This window comes from Microcaecilia unicolor, chromosome 13 (assembly GCF_901765095.1).
Source record: "Microcaecilia unicolor chromosome 13, aMicUni1.1, whole genome shotgun sequence".
In the NCBI taxonomy this organism is placed as follows: Eukaryota; Metazoa; Chordata; class Amphibia; order Gymnophiona; family Siphonopidae; genus Microcaecilia; species Microcaecilia unicolor.
In genome coordinates, this window is record NC_044043.1 from 9797140 (window position 1) to 9816770 (window position 19631).

Genomic DNA, 19631 nt, shown 5'->3' on the forward strand with positions numbered 1-19631 from the left:
CCCACTAAATACTGCTCCAGGGACCTGCATACTGCTGTCAAGGAGCTGGGTATGACATTTGAGGCTGGCATAGAGACTGGCAAAAAACTTTTGTTTTTCTTTTTTTAGGGTGGGAGGGGGTTGGTGACCACTGGGGGAGTAAGGGGAGGTGATCCTCGATTCCCTCCGGTGGTCATCTGGTCAATTGGGGCACTTTTTTGAGACTTGGTCCTAAGAATAAATGGACCAAGTGAAGCCGGCGAAATACTCGTCAGAGCCGGCCATCTTTTTTCCATTATCAGGCGAAGCCGTCCATCTCGTAACCACGCCCCCACCCCGCCTTCTGTACCCTTCCTTGAAGTTTGGCCGGCTCCGCGACGGAAAGCAGTTGGCGCTGGCCAAAAACGGCTTTCCATTATACCGATTTGGCCGGGTTCAGGAGATCTTCCGATTTGTGTCGGAAGATGGCCGGCGATCTCCTTCGAAAATAAGCTGGATAGATACCCAACTTTCTCCTTACTTCTTCATAACCTTATACCTCTTGTGCTTAACCCATGCTTTCTTAAAAATTCTGTCATTGTTTGTCTCTACCTCCATATAAAACAGTGATGAAAATGTCATCTACATATAAATCAATATATAAGCACATAAGCATATCAATAAAACTTCATATTTAAAAATACTTACTTAATGACTTTTCTTAAGCCATTATTAAAATAGACTTAGGGAAAATCCATTGCTTAATTCCAGGATAAGCAGCATAAAATGTATTGTACTGTTTTGGGATCCTGCCAGGTATTTGTAACCTGAATTGGCCACTGTTGGAAACAGGATGCTGGGCTTGAAGGACCTTTGGTCTGTCCCAGTATGGCAACACTTTTGTTCTTATGTTATACCTCATATACCACTGGGTATTGCCCCCAGCACTAGAAAAATAAAACATTTTCTAGCACTGGAATTGGCACAGGGCGGTAGGGTCAAATTGCAGCACACCAAGCCAGTGCCCTTTCACTCTTTTGTAAAAGGGCCCTATACTTTGGTGTGTGCTATCTGCTGCAGAGCTAAAAAAAAAATGGGCCCTTTGGCAGATACTATGCATACCAACCATTAGTTTTCTTCACCCAACGTGTAATTAAACTCTGGAATTCGTTGCCGGAGAAAGTGGTGAAGGCGGTTAGCTTAGCAGAGTTTAAAAAGGGATTGGACAGTTTCCTAAAGGACAAGTCCATAAACCGCTACTAAACAGACTTGGAAAAATCCAAAATTCCAGGAATAACATGTATAGAATGTTTGTAAGTTTGGGAAGCTTGCCAGGTGCCCTTGGCCTGGATTGGCCGCTGTCGTGGACAGGATGCTGGGCTCGATGGACCTTTGGTCTTTTCCCAGTATGGCATTACTTATGTACTTATGTAAGAGATGCCCTATGTGAGATGGTCCAGCAAAACCAAAAATATTTTCAGTTATGCTTTTGTGTTCATAGTCTTTTACAAAGTTATCAACTTTACAACTCCCTTCCCATTTCTGCCAAGTGAAACTTGACCCTGCGATGCTGTCATTCAGGCCTTGCAGTGTCACAGCCTCCGCACCCTAGGGATGTGTTCATGTGATTTATTTTGTCCGTTTTGTTTCTTCTGCCTGCGTCTCCACCACCTCCCTTGGATGGTTGCTCCATGCATTCCCCACATTTTCTGTGAAGAAATAGTTTCAGATATTTTTCCTGGGTCTATCCTTTGAACCCTAATACCATAATCTCTTAATCTATAGTATTTCCTCCTCTGAAATAATTTTGCTTTGCGATACCTATGCTGTCCTCGTGTTCTGCATTTGTTTTTATATTTGTAGTTGTAAAACTTCTTCAATGCTGCTGTCCCTTCCTGATTGTCCTTGGATTCTGTAATTTAAAGTCGGCCTCTGGATGTGACCCTCTCCCTACAATCACTGAAGTCTTGGCAGATGTGTGCATCAGTATTCTTATTTATCACATTTATATATCGTGTAATCTATACAGCAGTGGAGGAGTGGCCTAGTGGTTAGGGTGGTGGACTTTGGTCCTGAGGAACTGAGTTTGATTCCCACTTCAGGCACAGGCAGCTCCTTGTGACTCTGGGCAAGTCACTTAACCCTCCATTGCCCCATGTAAGCCGCATTGAGCCTGCCATGAGTGGGAAAGCACAGGGTACAAATGTAACAAAAATAAAATAGATACTATTTGAGATTCTACATGGAATGTTGCTACTGTTGGAGATTCTACATGGAATGTTGCTACTATTTGAGGTTCTGTTGCTACTATTGGAGATTCTACATGGCATGTTGCTATTCCACTAGCAACATTCCATGTAGAAGGCTGCGCAGGCTTCAGTTTCTGTGAGTCTGACTAGCAGAAGCCTGCACGGCCACATTGGTGATCTGCAAGTGGCCGACTTCTACATGGAATGTTGCTAGTGGAACTCTGGGCAAGTCACTTAACCCTCCATTGCCCCATGTAAGCCGCATTGAGCCTGCCATGAGTGGGAAAGCGCAGGGTACAAATGTAACAAAAATAAAATAGATACTATTGGAGATTCTACATGGAATGTTGCTACTATTGGAGATTCTACTTGGAACGTTGCTACTATCGGAGATTCTACACGCAAACTATTGGAGATTTTACATGGAATGTTGCTATTCCACTAGCAACATTCCATGTAGAAGGCTGCGCAGGCTTCGGTTTCTGTGAGTCTGACGTCCTGCACGTACGTGCAGGACGTCAGACTCACAGAAGCAGAAGCCTGCGCAGCCACATTGGTGATCTGCAAGGGCCGACTTCTACATGGAATGTTGCTAGTGGAATCTCTAATAGTAGCAACAGTGGAGGAATGGCCTAGTGGTTAGGGTGGTGGACTTTGGTCCTGAGGAACTGAGTTCGATTCCCACTTCAGGCACAGGCAGCTCCTTGTGACTCTGGGCAAGTCACTTAACCCTCCATTGCCCCATGTAAGCCGCATTGAGCCTGCCATGAGTGGGAAAGCGCAGGGTACAAATGTAACAAAAATAAAATAGATACTATTGGAGATTCTACATGGAATGTTGCTACTATTGGAGATTCTACTTGGAACGTTGCTACTATTGGAGATTCTACATGGAATATTGGAGATTCTACATGGAATGTTGCTATTCCACTAGCAACATTCCATGTAGAAGGCTGCGCAGGCTTCTGTTTCTGTGCAGGACGTCAGACTCACAGAAGCAGAAGCCTGCGCGGCCACATTGGTGATCTGCAAGGGCCGACTTCTACATGGAATGTTGCTAGTGGAACTCTGGGCAAGTCACTTAACCCTCTCCATTGCCCCATGTAAGCCGATTTGAGCCTGCCATGAGTGGGAAAGCGCAGGGTACAAATGTAGATACTATTGGAGATTCTACATGGAATGTTGCTACTATTGGAGATTCTACATGGAATGTTGATATTGGAGATTCTACTCGCAAACTATTGGAGATTCTACATGGAATGTTGCTACTATATAACCAGCTATCTACTAACCCGCAGATTCTATATAGTGTGCCTACAGTTACGCGTTTATGCACGTAAATCTATGCGTATTCTATAACTGTGTGTGTAGATTAATTGTTTTAATAAGCTGTTAAACATTAACAGCTAACAAGCGATAACGAGCACTAATTGGAAAAATTAGAATTTACGAAAGTACATTGCTAAGCGTATTCTGTAATGTACTGCGCCACGCAGGCAAAAGGGGCGTGGTTAGGGGGCATGGAAATGGGTGTTTTGTGGGTGTTCCAAAATATACGTGCATTGTTATAAAGTATGGGACAGCGCGCATAAATCTACGTGCAGGGATTTAGGCCAGCTTTTCCTTGGCGTAAATGGGCACGCGTAGATTTAGTCGCATGAACTACGCCTAAGCATATTCTAAATATGGAACGTAGATTTACGTGCGGTATTTAGAAAAACGCTTAGGCGTGATTGCCTACCGTGCATTAATTTTAAGCGCCGTATATAGAATCGGGCCCTAAATCATACCTCTCCTACTCCCTTCACTTTTGCCCCTCTCTATGTACCTATTTCTTTTATAATTCTGCTATACTTAATTTATATTTCTTCATCATTACTCTGTAATCCTTGTTACTATGTAAGCCGCATTGAACCTGCTTTGAGTGGGAAAGCACGGGGTACAAATGTAATAAATAAATAAATAAATGCTAATTAGGAATATTCAGCAGGAGACAGACGGATATCTCCTACTAAATACTGGTGGATAGCCGGCTAAGTACCATTTCACCGGCCAGGTGCTGTTCCTGGCCAGTTAAATGGCTTTGAATATCAGGGGGTCCATATTTACTTGTCAGCACCTGTGATCATCCGGTCAGACTCCTGCACTGTAAAAAGACTGGAAGTGGTGCAAAGAAAAGCTACGAGAATGGTATGGGATTTGCGTTGCAAACCATACGAGGAGAGACTTGCCGACCTGAACATGTATACCTTGGAGGAAAGGAGAAACAGGGGTGACATGATACAGACGTTCAAATATTTGAAAGGTATTCATCTGCAAACGAACCTTTTCCGGAGACGGGAAGGTGGTAGAACTAGAGGGGAAAATGCCACCAAGAAGGTGGAGGTACGCTAGGATCCTACGCAAGGAAACGCACAAAGCAGGGAGTAGGAAGGGAAGGCTCCTCCAAGAAACCGGGGAAGACGTATATTGTAAATCAAACCTGTATTCCAAGTTACACAGTGAAAAACTCGACTCGACACAGCTGTGTTTCGGCGCTAAAATGCGCCTTTCTCGGGAGTCTTAAAGTGTAAAGCTGATTTTGTATATTCTATTATCTGTGATATATTGGTGTTACGTAATACCGGATATAGGTATTTTATCCGATGTCTCTGCCGAAAGAAACCTCCGTTATGTGTTGATTGCTCCAGCACTTCTCTCATTTGAATATTCAAAATCAGCTGTACACTATAAGACTCCTGAGGAAGGCGCTTTTTAGTGCCGAAACACAGCTGTGTCGAGTCGAGTTTTTCACTGTGTAACTTGGAATAAAGGTTTGATTTACAATATACGTCTTCCCCGGTTTCTTGGAGGAGCCTTCCCTTCCTACTCCCTGCTGTGTGGTAGAACTAGAGGACATGAATTGAGGTTGAAGGGGGGCAGACTCAGGAGTAATGTCAGGAAGTATTTTTTCATGGAAAGGGTGGTAAATACGTGGAATGCCCTCCTGCGGGAGGTGGTGGAGAGGAAAATGGTAATGGAATTCAAACGTGCATGGATAAACACAAAGGAATCCTGTTTAGAAGGAATGGATCTACGGAATCTTAGTGGACATTGGGTGGCAATGCCAGTAATTGGAGGGTAAAACCAGTGCTGGGCGGACTTCTACAGTAAAACCAGTGCTGGGCGTACTTCCACGGTCTGTGCCCTGAGAAAGGCAGGGACAAATCAAACTCAGGTATACATATAAAGTATTACATACCATGTAAAATGAGTTTATCCTGTTGGGCAGACTGGATGGACCGTTCCGGTCTTTATCTTTCCCTATGTGTCCTTCTGTCTGTCCTACCCTAGATTGTAAGCTCTTTTGAGCAGGGACTGTCTTTTCTTCATGTTCATGTTCAATTGTGAAGCGCTGCGTACGACTGGTGGTGCAATAGAAATGATTTATAGTAGTAGTAGTAGTAGTTAAGTAGATGATGGCAGATAAAGACCGGAACGGTCCATCCAATCTGCCCCACAAGATAAACTCATAAGGTATTATGCTGCATATACATTACTACTACTACTACTACTTAGCATTTCTATAGCGCTGCTACGGTTACGCAGCGCTGTACAAGTTTAGCATGGGGAAGGACAGTCCCTGCTCAAGAGAGCTTACAATCTAAAGGTTACAAACTATGTAGTCAGTGTAGGTAACTTACAACTTAGGTAGTCAATGTAGGTAGCTTACAATCTAAAGGTTATAAACTATGTAGTCAGTGGAGGTGACATGGATGGGGAAGGTGGTTAGGCGCCAAAAGCAAGAGAGAAGAGATGGGCTTTGAGTAAGGACTTGAAGATGGGCAGGGAGGGCGCATGGCGTATGGGCTCGGGAAGTCTTTTCCAGGCATAAGGTGATGCGAGGCAGAAGGGGTGGAGTCTGGAGTTAGCGGTGGTAGAGAAGGGTACAGATAGTAGTGATTTGTCCTGAGAGCGGAGGTTACGGGTGGGAACATACGGGGAGAGGAGGGTAGAGAGGGGCTGCAGATTGAGTGCACTTGAAGGTCAATAGGAGAAGCTTGAACTGTATATGGTAGCGGATCGGGAGCCAGTGAAGCGACTTGAGGAGAGGGGTGATATGAGAGTATCGATTCACGCGGTAGATAAGACGTGCGGCGGAATTTTGAACAGATTGAAGGGGGGATAGATGGCTAAGCGGGAGGCCAGTGAGAAGAAGGTTGCAACAGTCAAGACGAGAGGTAACGAGCGAGTGGACGAGGGTTCGGGTGGTCTGTTCAGAGAGGAATGGGCAAATTTTGCTAATATTAAAGAGGAAGAAGCGACAGGTTTTAGCAGTCTGCTGGATATGGGCAGAGAAGGAGAAGGAGGAGTCGAAGATGACTCTGAGATTGCGGGCTGAAGAGACGGGGAGGATGAGGGCGTTGTCAACAGAGACGGAAAGTGGGGGAAGAGGAGAAGAGGGTTTGGGTGGAAAGACAAGGAGCTCGGTCTTTAGATAATATGAATATGAATACAGTGGTCATGCCTTAAAAAAAAATCTGCGATTAAAAGGGTCATCTAGTGGTCATCTGAACACTAAAAGACCTCTGTATATCAAAGGAAACGAACATCTTGCTAGGACAGGTATGGTCAACCGTGGTCCTTGGGGCCACAACCCAGTCGGGTTCTCAAGATTTCCACAATGAATATGCATGAGATGAATCTGCATGCAAAGGAAGAAGTACATGAAAATCAGTCTCATGCATATTCACCCCTGTAGCTGCTAGGACCATCTAGTGCTGGTCTCACATAAAGAAATCCCCAAAATACAAATAATAGCACCGGCTTAAATAAAAGCTCTGCCACCCAGTCTCAGAAGCTTAGCGGAGATTGGGTGGCAGAGCCGGTGGAGGGAGGCAGGGCAGACTTCTACGGTCTGTGCCCTGAAAATGGCAGATACAAATCAAGGTCAGGTAACAAAAAAAAGTAACACGTATGAGTTTATCTTTATCTTGTTGGGCAGACTGGATGGACCATGCAGGTCTTTCTCTGCCGCCATCTACTATCTTACTTAAAAAGGGTCATTTTGTACTGACCTCAGCATAAAACAATTCACTGCATATTCAGGAGGATCAATCAGACAGCTTGGAAGGACCATGGAGTGCTGGTCTCACATAAGGAACGGAAGCTTTATGTAGTGACAGTCACAGGAAAATAAAAGGCATATGAAACTTAAGCACCTCATTAATTATGGATTCTACTGAAATACTATCCAGCTTATAATTGAAAAAGAAAAACGCCTATATTGCGACCCAAATCGGGAGATAGACGTTTATCTCACAAAAACGAATAAAGCGGTATAATCGAAAGCCGAATTTGGACGTTTTCAACTGCACTCCGTCGCGGATGCGGACAAAGTTGATGGGGGCGTGTCAAAGGCGGAACTGGGGCGTGGTTATCGGCCGATCAGAGATAGGCGCCTTTCGCCGATAATGGAAAAGAAATATGCGTTTTTAGCGAGAATTTAGGGCACTTTTCCTGGACCCTGTTTTTCCACGAATAGGGCCCCAAAAAGTGCCCTAAATGACCAGATGACCACTGGAGGGAGTCGGCGATGACCTCCCCTGACTCCCCCAGTGGTCACAAAACACCCTCCCACCACAAAAATATGCCGTTTCACAACTTTTTATGTTCACCCTCAAATGTCATACCCACCTCCCTGGCAGCAATATGCAGGTCACTGGAGCAGTTATTAGGGGGTGCAGTGGACGTCAGGCAGGTAGACCTAGGCCCATCCCCCCCCCCCACCTGTTACAATTGTGCTGCTTAATGCTTATTAGTCGTCCAACCCCCCCAAACCCACTGTACCCACATGTAGGTGCCCCCCTTCACCCCTTAGGGCTATAGTAATGGTGTAGACTTGTGGGTGGTGGGTTTTGAGGGGGATTTGGGGGGCTCAACACCCAACGGAAGGGTGCTATGCACCTGGGAGCTCTTTTACCTTTTTGGGTTTTTTTTGTAAAAGTGCCCCCTAGGGTGCCCGGTTGGTGTCCTGGCATGTGAGGGGGACCAGTGCACTACGACTCCTGGTCCCTCCCACGAACAAATGCCTTAGATTTATTCGTTTTTGAGCTGGACGCTTTCATTTTCCATTATCGCTGAAAAACAAAAACGCCCAGCTCCCAAATTGTCGAATAACACATGGACGTCTATTTTTTCCCAAAATACGGTTCGGTCCGCCCCTTCACGGACCCGTTCTCGGAGATAAACGCCCATGGAGATAGACGTTTTCGTTCGATTATGCCCCTCTATGTATCCCAACCCCCAGGGGACAGAAGGGACATTACATTAGCCATTTGTATCCCACTGTGGCTTACAAATTGATCAGAAAATTAAAAAACAAGAAATGTAATTAAAAGCCAAATAAGAAAAAGTGGCCGAGTGAAACGTTTTAAAAACAGTTACAAGCAATTTAATTGCACACACACACACAAAAAAAGTTTTTAAAAATTGCTGTAAAAATGATTTTAAAGAGACAATACATAAACATTGATATACAGTGGGGGAAATAAGTATTTGATCCCTTGCTGATTTTGTAAGTTTGCCCACTGACAAAGACATGAGCAGCCCATAATTGAAGGGTAGGTTATTGGTAACAGTGAGATATAGCACATCACAAATTAAATCCGGAAAATCACATTGTGGAAAGTATATGAATTTATTTGCATTCTGCAGAGGGAAATAAGTATTTAATCCCTCTGGCAAACAAGACCTAATACTTGGTGGCAAAACCCTTGTTGGCAAGCACAGCGGTCAGACGTCTTCTGTAGTTGATGATGAGGTTTGCACACATGTCAGGAGGAATTTTGGTCCACTCCTCTTTGCAGATCATCTCTAAATCATTAAGAGTTCTGGGCTGTCGCTTGGCAACTCGCAGCTTCAGCTCCCTCCATAAGTTTTCAATGGGATTAAGGTCTGGTGACTGGCTAGGCCACTCCATGACCCTAATGTGCTTCTTCCTGAGCCACTCCTTTGTTGCCTTGGCTGTATGTTTTGGGTCATTGTCGTGCTGGAAGACCCAGCCACGACCCATTTTTAAGGCCCTGGCGGAGGGAAGGAGGTTGTCACTCAGAATTGTACGGTACATGGCCCCATCCATTCTCCCATTGATGCGGTGAAGTAGTCCTGTGCCCTTAGCAGAGAAACACCCCCAAAACATAACATTTCCACCTCCATGCTTGACAGTGGGGACGGTGTTCTTTGGGTCATAGGCAGCATTTCTCTTCCTCCAAACACGGCGAGTTGAGTTCATGCCAAAGAGCTCAATTTTTGTCTCATCTGACCACAGCACCTTCTCCCAATCACTCTCGGCATCATCCAGGTGTTCACTGGCACACTTCAGACGGGCCGTCACATGTGCCTTCCGGAGCAGGGGGACCTTGCGGGCACTGCAGGATTGCAATCCGTTATGTCGTAATGTGTTACCAATGGTTTTCGTGGTGACAGTGGTCCCAGCTGCCTTGAGATCATTGACAAGTTCCCCCCTTGTAGTTGTAGGCTGATTTCTAACCTTCCTCATGATCAAGGATACCCCACGAGGTGAGATTTTGCGTGGAGCCCCAGATCTTTGTCGATTGACAGTCATTTTGTACTTCTTCCATTTTCTTACTATGGCACCAACAGTTGTCTCCTTCTCGCCCAGCGTCTTACTGATGGTTTTGTAGCCCATTCCAGCCTTGTGCAGGTGTATGATCTTGTCCCTGACATCCTTAGACAGCTCCTTGCTCTTGGCCATTTTGTAGAGGTTAGAGTCTGACTGATTCACTGAGTCTGTGGACAGGTGTCTTTCATACAGGTGACCATTGCCGACAGCTGTCTGTCATGCAGGTAACGAGTTGATTTGGAGCATCTACCTGGTCTGTAGGGGCCAGATCTCTTACTGGTTGGTGGGGGATCAAATACTTATTTCCCTCTGCAGAATGCAAATAAATTCATATACTTTCCACAATGTGATTTTCCGGATTTAATTTGTGATGTGCTATCTCTCACTGTTACCAATAACCTACCCTTCAATTATGGGCTGCTCATGTCTTTGTCAGTGGGCAAACTTACAAAATCAGCAAGGGATCAAATACTTATTTCCCCCACTGTATCACAAAGAAGCTACCCCCCCCCCCCCCCCCCCAAGGCCTGAGAAAATCTTATACATACATCAAAAATACATTAATAAAAATAGTCATAAATCAGAGAACCTTCTTTGGATTGGTTTTTTTTTATTGTGCATATATATATTAAAGACAAATCACTTTTGTATTAGGTCAATTTTTATGTAATGTCCCTTTAATTTTGTTTTTAATATACACAGGGGTGTGCTGGCAAATTTTTCACAACGGGCTCTCTCTCCGGGCATAGCAGACCCTGAAATTTGTGTGTGTGTGTGTGTGGGGGGGGGGGGGATACATGCCTCTCTCTCCCCCCCCTTGTGCGGGCACGCTAGGCATACCTTTGCCGAGCCCTACCAGCCAATAAATGGACTGCCACCATTCTCTGCTGCTTGTTTCTGGCTCTGAGCAGCATGATGGAACCTTCTTGCGCTTGCATGAAAAGTCCCAGCCTGATGCGCAGAGTCAGAAACAAGGAGCAGGGGGGAGCAGCAGCAGTCTATTTACTTGGCTAGTGGGGCCAGCATCACTGCCAGCAAAGTAAAAGAGAATTCAGGAGGGGGCCCAAGCCCACATTTTGGGAGTCAGTTGTTAAAGTAGCCATGGGGAGGCTCCCAAAATTCTTAAAAACTTAACAAACGGCTCTCGCGAGCCCTTGAGAGCCCGCTCCAGCACACCACTGAATATACATCACTCTGCTACTGTCCAGAGGAAGAGTGGTATATCAAATAAAGTTAGGCAGAAACCATTTTTTTCGGAGATTTTTAAGCATCTTTCAGTGTGGATTTAGAATGCTTATGACTATCCCTCCTGCCCCCCGCCCCCAGGGGGTTGGGGGATACTTAGTAACATAGTAGATGACGGCAGAAAAAGACCTGCACGGTCCATCCAGTCTGCCCAACAAGACAACTCATGTGTGCTACTTTTGTGTATACCCTACTTTGATTTGTACCTGTGCTCTTCAGGGCACAGACCGTATAAGTCTGCCCAGCACTAGCCCCGCCTCCCAACCACCGGCTCTGGCATAGACCGTATAAGTCTGCCCAGCACTATCCCCGCCTCCCAACCTCCAGCCCCACCTCCCACTACCGGCTCTGCTATCCAATCTCGATTAAGCTCCTGAGGATCCTTTCCTTATTTCAGTAAAATCTGTATTTAATGTGTTCCTGTAAGTTTCACATGCCTTTTTTTCCTGTGACTAGCATTTCTCAAAGCTTCTGCTCCTTATGCGAGACCAGCACTCCAGGGTATTTACAAGCTGTCTGATCCTGCTGAAAATGCAATGAATTGTTCAAGGTGAGGTCTGCATAAAATGACCCTTTTAAGTACTGATTTATGTAAGCTAGTGCTTTTATTGATTTGTTTTTCGGGATTTCTTTACGCGAGACCAGTACTAGGTGGTCCTAGCAAAATGTCTGTTGCCCTTGATATAATGATCAGGTCAACACTAGATGACCCATTTAATTATAGATTTTTTTTCTTTTAGGCTACTGTATGCATATTTATATGATCTGATGATTTATATGTAATCTTCTTTTTAAGAGTACACATTGGGCTTAGGTAGCCCTCTTTAGGTAGCCTTTTGAACATTTAAGGCTCCTTTTAGTAAGGTGCACTAGCGGATTTAGCGTGTATAAAATGCTGACGCCGATTATATTCCCAATTAGTACACTTTAGTAAAAGGTGCCCTTAGTAACTTATATTAAGGTAAAATATATCACCTGGTGGGTACCTTTAGTGTTTCCTTTTTCTTATGTTTAAACTGTTTTATTGACGACAATCACGTTACAGGTTAACTTGGAATATTCATACAGCATAAATCAATATACAAAACAATATTCCAACAACATAGTCAACATCGCCAAACACTTTTCTCCCTTTTTACTCCCCCTCCCCTCTTTACAATTATTATCTTGGCAAATGTGAACATTAAATGTCAAATGACTTTTTATCTCTAAGATCACAAACTTTACAATAACTCGTTAGATGACATATTGCTTATCATTTAACACCAAAAATCCAAACATCAAAACTCTGGAGCAATGCCAATCTTTTAGCAATATACATCCCCCTCAACCCCTCCAACCCCCCACCCGACACATCCCCCCCCCCATGTGTGTTTCCTTTTTCTTTACTACACCTAGTGCTTTTTTGGTTTTAGCTTTTGATTTGCTTACAATTTTTCATATTTTTAACTTTTATATATTTATTTATTGCATTTGTATCCCACATTTTCCCACCTATTTGCGGGCTCAGTGTGGCTTACAATAAGATATGAATAATAGAGATACATTGGTTACAACTAGGTTATGGATTACATTGAACAGGGTTGTGCGAGACATTCGAATATCATTGGGAATATAACAATGGGACATCAACTTAGAAACATTGGAAAGAGACAATGGGAAAAAACATTCATTGTTGGACACCAAGACATTTGGTGTATATAGTTCTGTGAATAAATATATGATTGACTGGATAGCGGGATGAGGGATAAGAAGTGGATGTGCATTGCATTGGTGAACAGTGAGTGTGGTCTCTATGTGTTTTGGCTCTTTGCGTAGGTTTGTTCAAACAGGTGAGTCTTCAGTAGTTTACGGAAGGAGGCTTGTTCGTTAATCATTCTTAGGTTGCGCGGTAGTGTATTCCAAGATTGCGTGCTCTTGTAGGAGAAGGTTGACGCGTATAGCGTCTTGTATTTCAGGCCCTTGCAGGTTGGGTAGTGGAGGTTGAGGTGAGTTCGGGATGATCTTTTAGCGTTTCTGAGTGGTAGGTCTATTAAATCAGACATGTACACTGGGGCTTCGCCGTAAATGATCTTATGGACTAATGTACAGACTTTAAAAGTAACGCGGTCATTGAGTGGAAGCCAATGTAGTTTCTCTCGTAGTGGTTTTGCTCTTTCGTATCTAGGTTTTCCAAAGATGAGCCTGGCTGCTGTGTTCTGGGCTGTCTGAAGTTTCCTCAGTATTTGCTCTTTGCATCCTGCGTATAATGAGTTGCAGTAATCCAAGTGGCTAAGGACGAAGGATTGAACTAGGCTGCGGAAGACGAATCTTGGGAAGAATGGTCTTAGCCTTTTCAACTTCCACATGCAGAAGAACATCTTCTTGGTTATGTTGTTTGCGTGGGTTTCGAGTGTTAGGTGGCGGTCGATAGTCACTCCAAGGATTTTTAGCGTTTCTGAGATAGGGAGTTTAAGGTTTGGTGTGTTTAACACGTTGAATTCAGTTGTGTTGTATTGGGAGGCGAGTATCAGGCATTGGGTTTTTTCTGCGTTCAGTTTTAGGCGGAATGTATTTGCCCATGTGTTCATGATGTGTAGACTCTAATTGATTTCATTTGAGATTTCTTTGGTGTCTTGTTTGAATGGGATGTATATTGTCACATCATCGGTGTATATATATGGGTTGAGGTTATGGTTTGATATGTTTATGTATCCCTATTTATGTTGTTATTTTAGGTATGATCCATGCCCTAGTAGCATTACTAATTTGCCAGAGGCAAGCATTCCCCCCCTCCCCCGATTCTATAATTGGCTTGCAAAATTGCGCACTACTCTGATGCATATAAAACTAAATTGGCTAATGAGCCAATACCAATAAGTGGGTGCTATCAATTATTGGCGTTAATTGACTTTGGATTTGGGTGCATATCTTGCTATGCGCTATTCTATAAAAGATCCGTGCAATCTTTTAATGTGCGACTCAAAAGGGGGCGTGGCTATGGAAGGAGCACGGACATTCACTAAAGATGCATGCAGTATTACTGAATACCAGGGATCTGTGCCTCAATTATGTGTCAGGATTCACACCAGCTTTCAGTTGGTGTAAACCGTCGCGCTGAAGTTTGGCATGGAACGCAGCTCTAAGTGCTATTCTATAAACAGCACCCAAACTAAGGACGCTGTCTGTGCAGGTTTCTTTTGGTGCCAAAGTTTGAGTGCCATTTACTGAATCTAGTCATGTAGGGCCTATGTCTTAATATCTCAGCAATTAGCCATTGTTTTCTACATCCTTGTACAAAGGTTGTTTTCTTAACAGAGTTGTTATTGTGCTGCTCTAGTTTCCTGAAATCTTGGCCAGTGCCAGCTCTGGGATGAGTGGCGACCTAGATGGGTCAAACCAAGGAGGTTTAATAGATAGGCGCATTAATGTTTTTAATGCACCTACAATTAGAACGTGCGCTGTGTAGGCGCATACACAGTTAACGCACCAATAAAGCAGCTTAGTAAACAGGACCCTATGCAAGCAAACCTATGAGCTGCTCTATCCACGTTGTTATTGTTGGTCCATCTGTAACAAGTCCAAAGCTGTTTCAATTGGATAGGCAGTGACTTAAAAGGTGGAGGACGAAAGATTTTCTTCATTTTTAATTTTTTACTTATGGGACAGCTTTTTAATTTATTTGAAAGTTTCCCATATGTAGATATAAATAATTTTGTATATATTTTTTTGTATTAGTATTTCTTTGGCATTTGAAAGAGGGTTTTCCTCAATACTGCTGTGAATACTGTTTAAAATTATTATATATATTTAAAGCTGTATAATAATTCAACTTCCAGTTTTCCCCCCCGTATGGGACTTAGGTAGGCAGTCCTTTACTGGCTGAAGTCAGTTATTTTGGGATAGTTTGGGTATACTGGTGTTCGTTTAAATATATTAGTTATATACAAAGCTCAAGAGAGAAAGAGAGTTTTTTTATCCCTTTCGGTTTTCTCATCTAGTTAATGAGTTTTTACGTTGGGGGTTTTTTCTCTATTCTCTCTTGAACAGAACCTATGATAGTACTCCACTCCCATTTATGCAGGGGATTGACAATATTTTTGCAGAGTTCTTTGCTGGGAGATTTGAGGTTCGTTTTGTTAAGATTTAACAGCTTTAAGGGTGAATCTATCTGGTTCTCACCAATTTAAAGGAACACCTCCACACTATCAATATATATAAGAGTCAAACTCCTCTATTTGGGTTGATATAAATATCATGAAATAACAATTGAACATCACTAAAACAGCTTAAAATTATTATAGCTAATAGCAATTTTAAACTCTCTATTTTGTGCTTATTTTTCTACTCTAAAATTTAAACAAATAAGTGTATATTTGTGTCCCTAGTCCAAACGTTATATAATCCTTTCAAGATAGCCACTTATAGTTTAACTTATTAGTGAAACATAACCACAGAGGCGTGGTATGGTATGGTCGCATTTTCAATATGGTAATACTAGGGCCCAGCTAAGGAACAGGTTGTTTTGAGTTAGTCTTCACTGGACCAAACTTGCTTTCCTTGTGCCATCACTATCCAGCAGGTAGGCAGTGTCTTAAAAGGTGGAGGATATTATCCCAAGCACAGCTGGGTTCAATGTGGCTTATGTTGAAAATACAGTGAGATAGAAAAATAGAATTCAGTTATATCATGGGAGCAAATAGATGGATATGTCTGAAACATTTAACAAAGTTGAGATTAGCATATATACCAAACTGGGCATTTAAAAGTTTATCCTTACTAATGATGCCACATGTTCAGAAATCATACCCATAAGTATAGGCAGTTATTCAAACATTATCACATGCACACACCAGAACAGGCATCCATCACATTGCAAGAGTAAACAACAATTTCTACAGAGCACACCCAAAATTTAATTTTTATTCCTTATTTCCATCTTCCAAAACTCCAGACAGCAGATGTACAGATCAGCAAGACCCAAAGAACTCCAAAACAAGTAAAATCAGAAACAACACAGTTTATACCTAATTGTTTAACCACCCTTAGGATTCACCTTTGGGATTAAAAAGCAAAACCATGTGCACGTAAGGTCTAGATAAACAAATTAAAACAATCAAAATTTAAAGCAAATGGCCATAATATATACTATCTGGTAGCAATAATGAACCAATGATGGAATATTCACATAGCAAGCAGCCTGAGGCAACAGATTTCCTCTGCATGAAGGTAGCTCTGTCCTCATCACTTAATAACTTTCTTTTAAATAGCAGGAATAAACAATATTAAGTGCATTTTTATAATATGCCACTGCATCCACAAAAACAAAAGGAGCAAGTTCCCACAACCCACCTTTCTCTTTTGATCTAGGCACAGGAAAAAAATCCAGATTTTAAATGCTTCCAAGTTTTAACCTAATTCATGTTAAATGTGGGATATAACTGCCATAAATATGTAAATAAATAGAAACTCTGAATGTTGAGCACCTGAATCTCATAACACAATGTCTGCTTAAGTGGCCCTTTACCAGGAGAAAAAAAAAACTTAGCCAAGTTTAGGTGGCAGAGCCGGTGGTGGGAGGCGGGGCTAGTGGTTGGGAGGCGGGGATAGTGCTGGGCAGACTTATACGGTCTGTGCCAGAGCCGGTGGTTGGGAGGCGGGGCTGGTGGTTGGGAGGCGGGGCTAGTGGTGGGCAGACTTATACGGTCTGTGCCAGAGCCGGTGGTTGGGAGGCGGGGCTAGTGGTGGGCAGTCTTATACGGTCTGTGCCAGAGCTGGTGGTTGGGAGGCGGGGCTAGTGGTTGGGAGGCGGGGATAGTGCTGGGCAGACTTATACGGTCTGTGCCAGAGCCGGTGGTTGGGAGGCAGGGCTGGTGGTTGGGAGGCAGGGATAGTGCTGGGCAGACTTATACGGTCTGTGCCCTGAAGAGAACAGGTACAAATAAAAAGTAGCACATATGAATTTATCTTGTTGGGCAGACTGGATGGACCGTGCAGGTGTTTTTCTGCCGTCATCTACTATGTAATATAACACATGCTAGGGTGTCCATATAACCAGCCCCTCCAAATGACAGACTGATTACGATTTAACAAATTACTACTCTAGCTATGAAAGCAAGGTTGTTATTATACTTCTTTTCTGTACATCCGTAAGCTGCACAAACTGGCATTTTTGAAAGTATAAGTGAGATTAAATAAAAATGCCACCAACAATAAAGAAGGACAACGTGGATGCAGAAGCGCACAGGTTTATTTTGAGCGTACTGTACTAGAGATGACGGCTGTGCGGAGAGTGGAAAAAGAGATTAACCTAATCGGGTTCAACGTATTGACATCACTGGTCTCCTATCTATTAAACCTCCGTTGGCCAAACACCCCCCCCCCCCCCCCCGGGCAAAAGCAGGCTGGCGTGATACACGGGGTATGGCAATGCCAGATTTGAGCACACTCAAGAGAGGAAGCAGAGTTAGCTCGGGGGGGGGGGGGGGGGTGTGGCATACAGGTTACAGCACCGGTCTTCACTTCCGGAGGTGCCCAGTTCAAATTCCACTGCTGCTCAGTTTGATCATTTATTTATTGCATTTGTATCCCACATTTTCCCACCTTTTTGTGGGCTCAGTGTGGCATACAATATGATATGAATAATGGAAATACAATATGTTACAACTTGGTTATGGATTACATTGTGCAGAGTTGTGCGAGAAATTCGAATATCTCAATATGACAATGGGACATCAACATAGAAACATTGGAAGGAGACAATGGGAAGCCTAAAGGGCAGAATTAAGACACAAAGACATATGGTGCACATCTTTCTGTGAGTAAATGTATGAGTGATGTGAGATTACAGGGGATGAGAGATCAGAAGTGGAATCTATTGCAAGGATCAGAACACATGAATTCCATACACACTAATAAAAATGCATCAATACACTCTCTTCTGAATTCTCTTCCCCGTACTTTCACCACACCTAAAACTCTACCCTCAGATAAAATTGCTATACCCTAATGCTCTCTTGCTATTGTTCTATCGCCCTATCATTTCCCCATCGATACACTGCATTGTTCTATCCACAAATGATATTTTGTCCATTGATACATTCCACTGTTCTACTTCCAAAATTACATTCCATCGCCCTATCATTTCCCCATTGATACATTCCACTGTTCTATTTTCCCAAATGATATTTTGATTCTCATTTTGCCTTCACATAACTCCTCACTATGTAACCATAACAGTACTGTAACACATTGTATTTCCATCATTAACAATCAAACATATAAATGGCGAGTGACCGACTCACTCACAAATGCGCAGTAGAGACTTCCCTCTCTGTCCCGCCCCCGCGTCAATACGTGATGACGGGGGGGCGGGACAGAGAGGGAAACTGCGCCGCCGAGGTTGCTACCGCTCCCCCCCCCCCACTCGGAGTCGCCGCCGCCACCCCTCCACCCGGCTCTCTCTTCCCTTCTGAACTTACACATCCATTCGCCGAACGCAGCAACGCACATCAGCTGAGCTGCAGTGAGCCCTTCCTTCTTTGCCTGTGGCCCCGCCCTCCTGTGACGTAACGTCAGCGAGGGCGGGACACACACAGGCAGAGAAGGAAGGGGCAGCTCAGCTGATGTGCGTTGCTGCGTTCGGCGAATGGATGTGTAAGTTCAGAAGTGAAGAGAGGGCCCGGGCCAGGTGGAGGGGTGGCGGCGGCGGCGACTTCGAGGGGGGGGGGGAGCGGTGGCGACTTCGCGGGGGGGAGGGGAGCGGTGGTGACCGCGGGGGGAGGAAAACCTCAATACCAGCCCGTTTTTACGGGCTCAACGGCTAGTATATTATAAGCCACACTGAGCCCGCAAAGAGGTGGGAAAATGTGGGATACAAATGCAATAAAAAATATATGGCGCATTGAAGATTAGTGAGTGTGGACTCTATGTGTTTTGGCTCTTTCCGTACATTTTTTCGAAAAGATGGGCAAATCACTTAACCATTGCCTGAGGTACAAACTTAGATTGTGAGCCCTCTCCAAACTCCAAGTCAATATAGAGCTTCTTTGGACAACCACCCAAGCCTAAGCAGCCACAAAAGCCTTTGGAAGGGCTTTACAAGACCCTTATAAAAACCACAGGCAGCATGTTTAGCATAACAATGAATGTTTTTTCCCATTGTCTCTTTCCAATGTTTCTAAGTTGATGTCCCATTGTTATATTCCCAATGATATTCGAATGTCTCGCACAACCCTGTTCAATGTAATCCATAACCTAGTTGTAACCAATGTATCTCTATTATTCATATCTTATTGTAAGCCACACTGAGCCCGCAAAGAGGTGGGAAAATGTGGGATACAAATGCAATAAATAAATAAATAAGCATCCTACGGCTTCCATGCACCATACCAGTTCCTAACAGAAATGCAGGGAAAGTGCCAGAAGAATAACGACGACCACTATGAGCCCCATGAAGCAAGTAGCGCCTGAAGTTACCACCAAACGCACCTGGGTCCGCATCGCCTTCCAAATTTCCGCCCCGCAAGCCTCACTTCCGCCCAGCTCTACGTCACAAGCAGGCCCATGCTCTATTA

At 43.8% G+C, this 19631-nt stretch overlaps 1 protein-coding gene across 1 annotated transcript in view; it reads right to left on the reverse strand.

The window, feature by feature from the left end:
• The window catches only part of LRWD1 (leucine rich repeats and WD repeat domain containing 1), a 117685-nt gene extending 98077 nt beyond the window's left edge, over nucleotides 1-19608 (reverse strand). The window contains exon 1 of the mRNA XM_030185862.1: nucleotides 19546-19608. The gene's annotated coding sequence lies outside the window, so the exon portion shown is untranslated. The remainder of the gene's footprint in view (nucleotides 1-19545) is intronic.
• Between the last annotated feature and the right edge of the window lie 23 nt (nucleotides 19609-19631).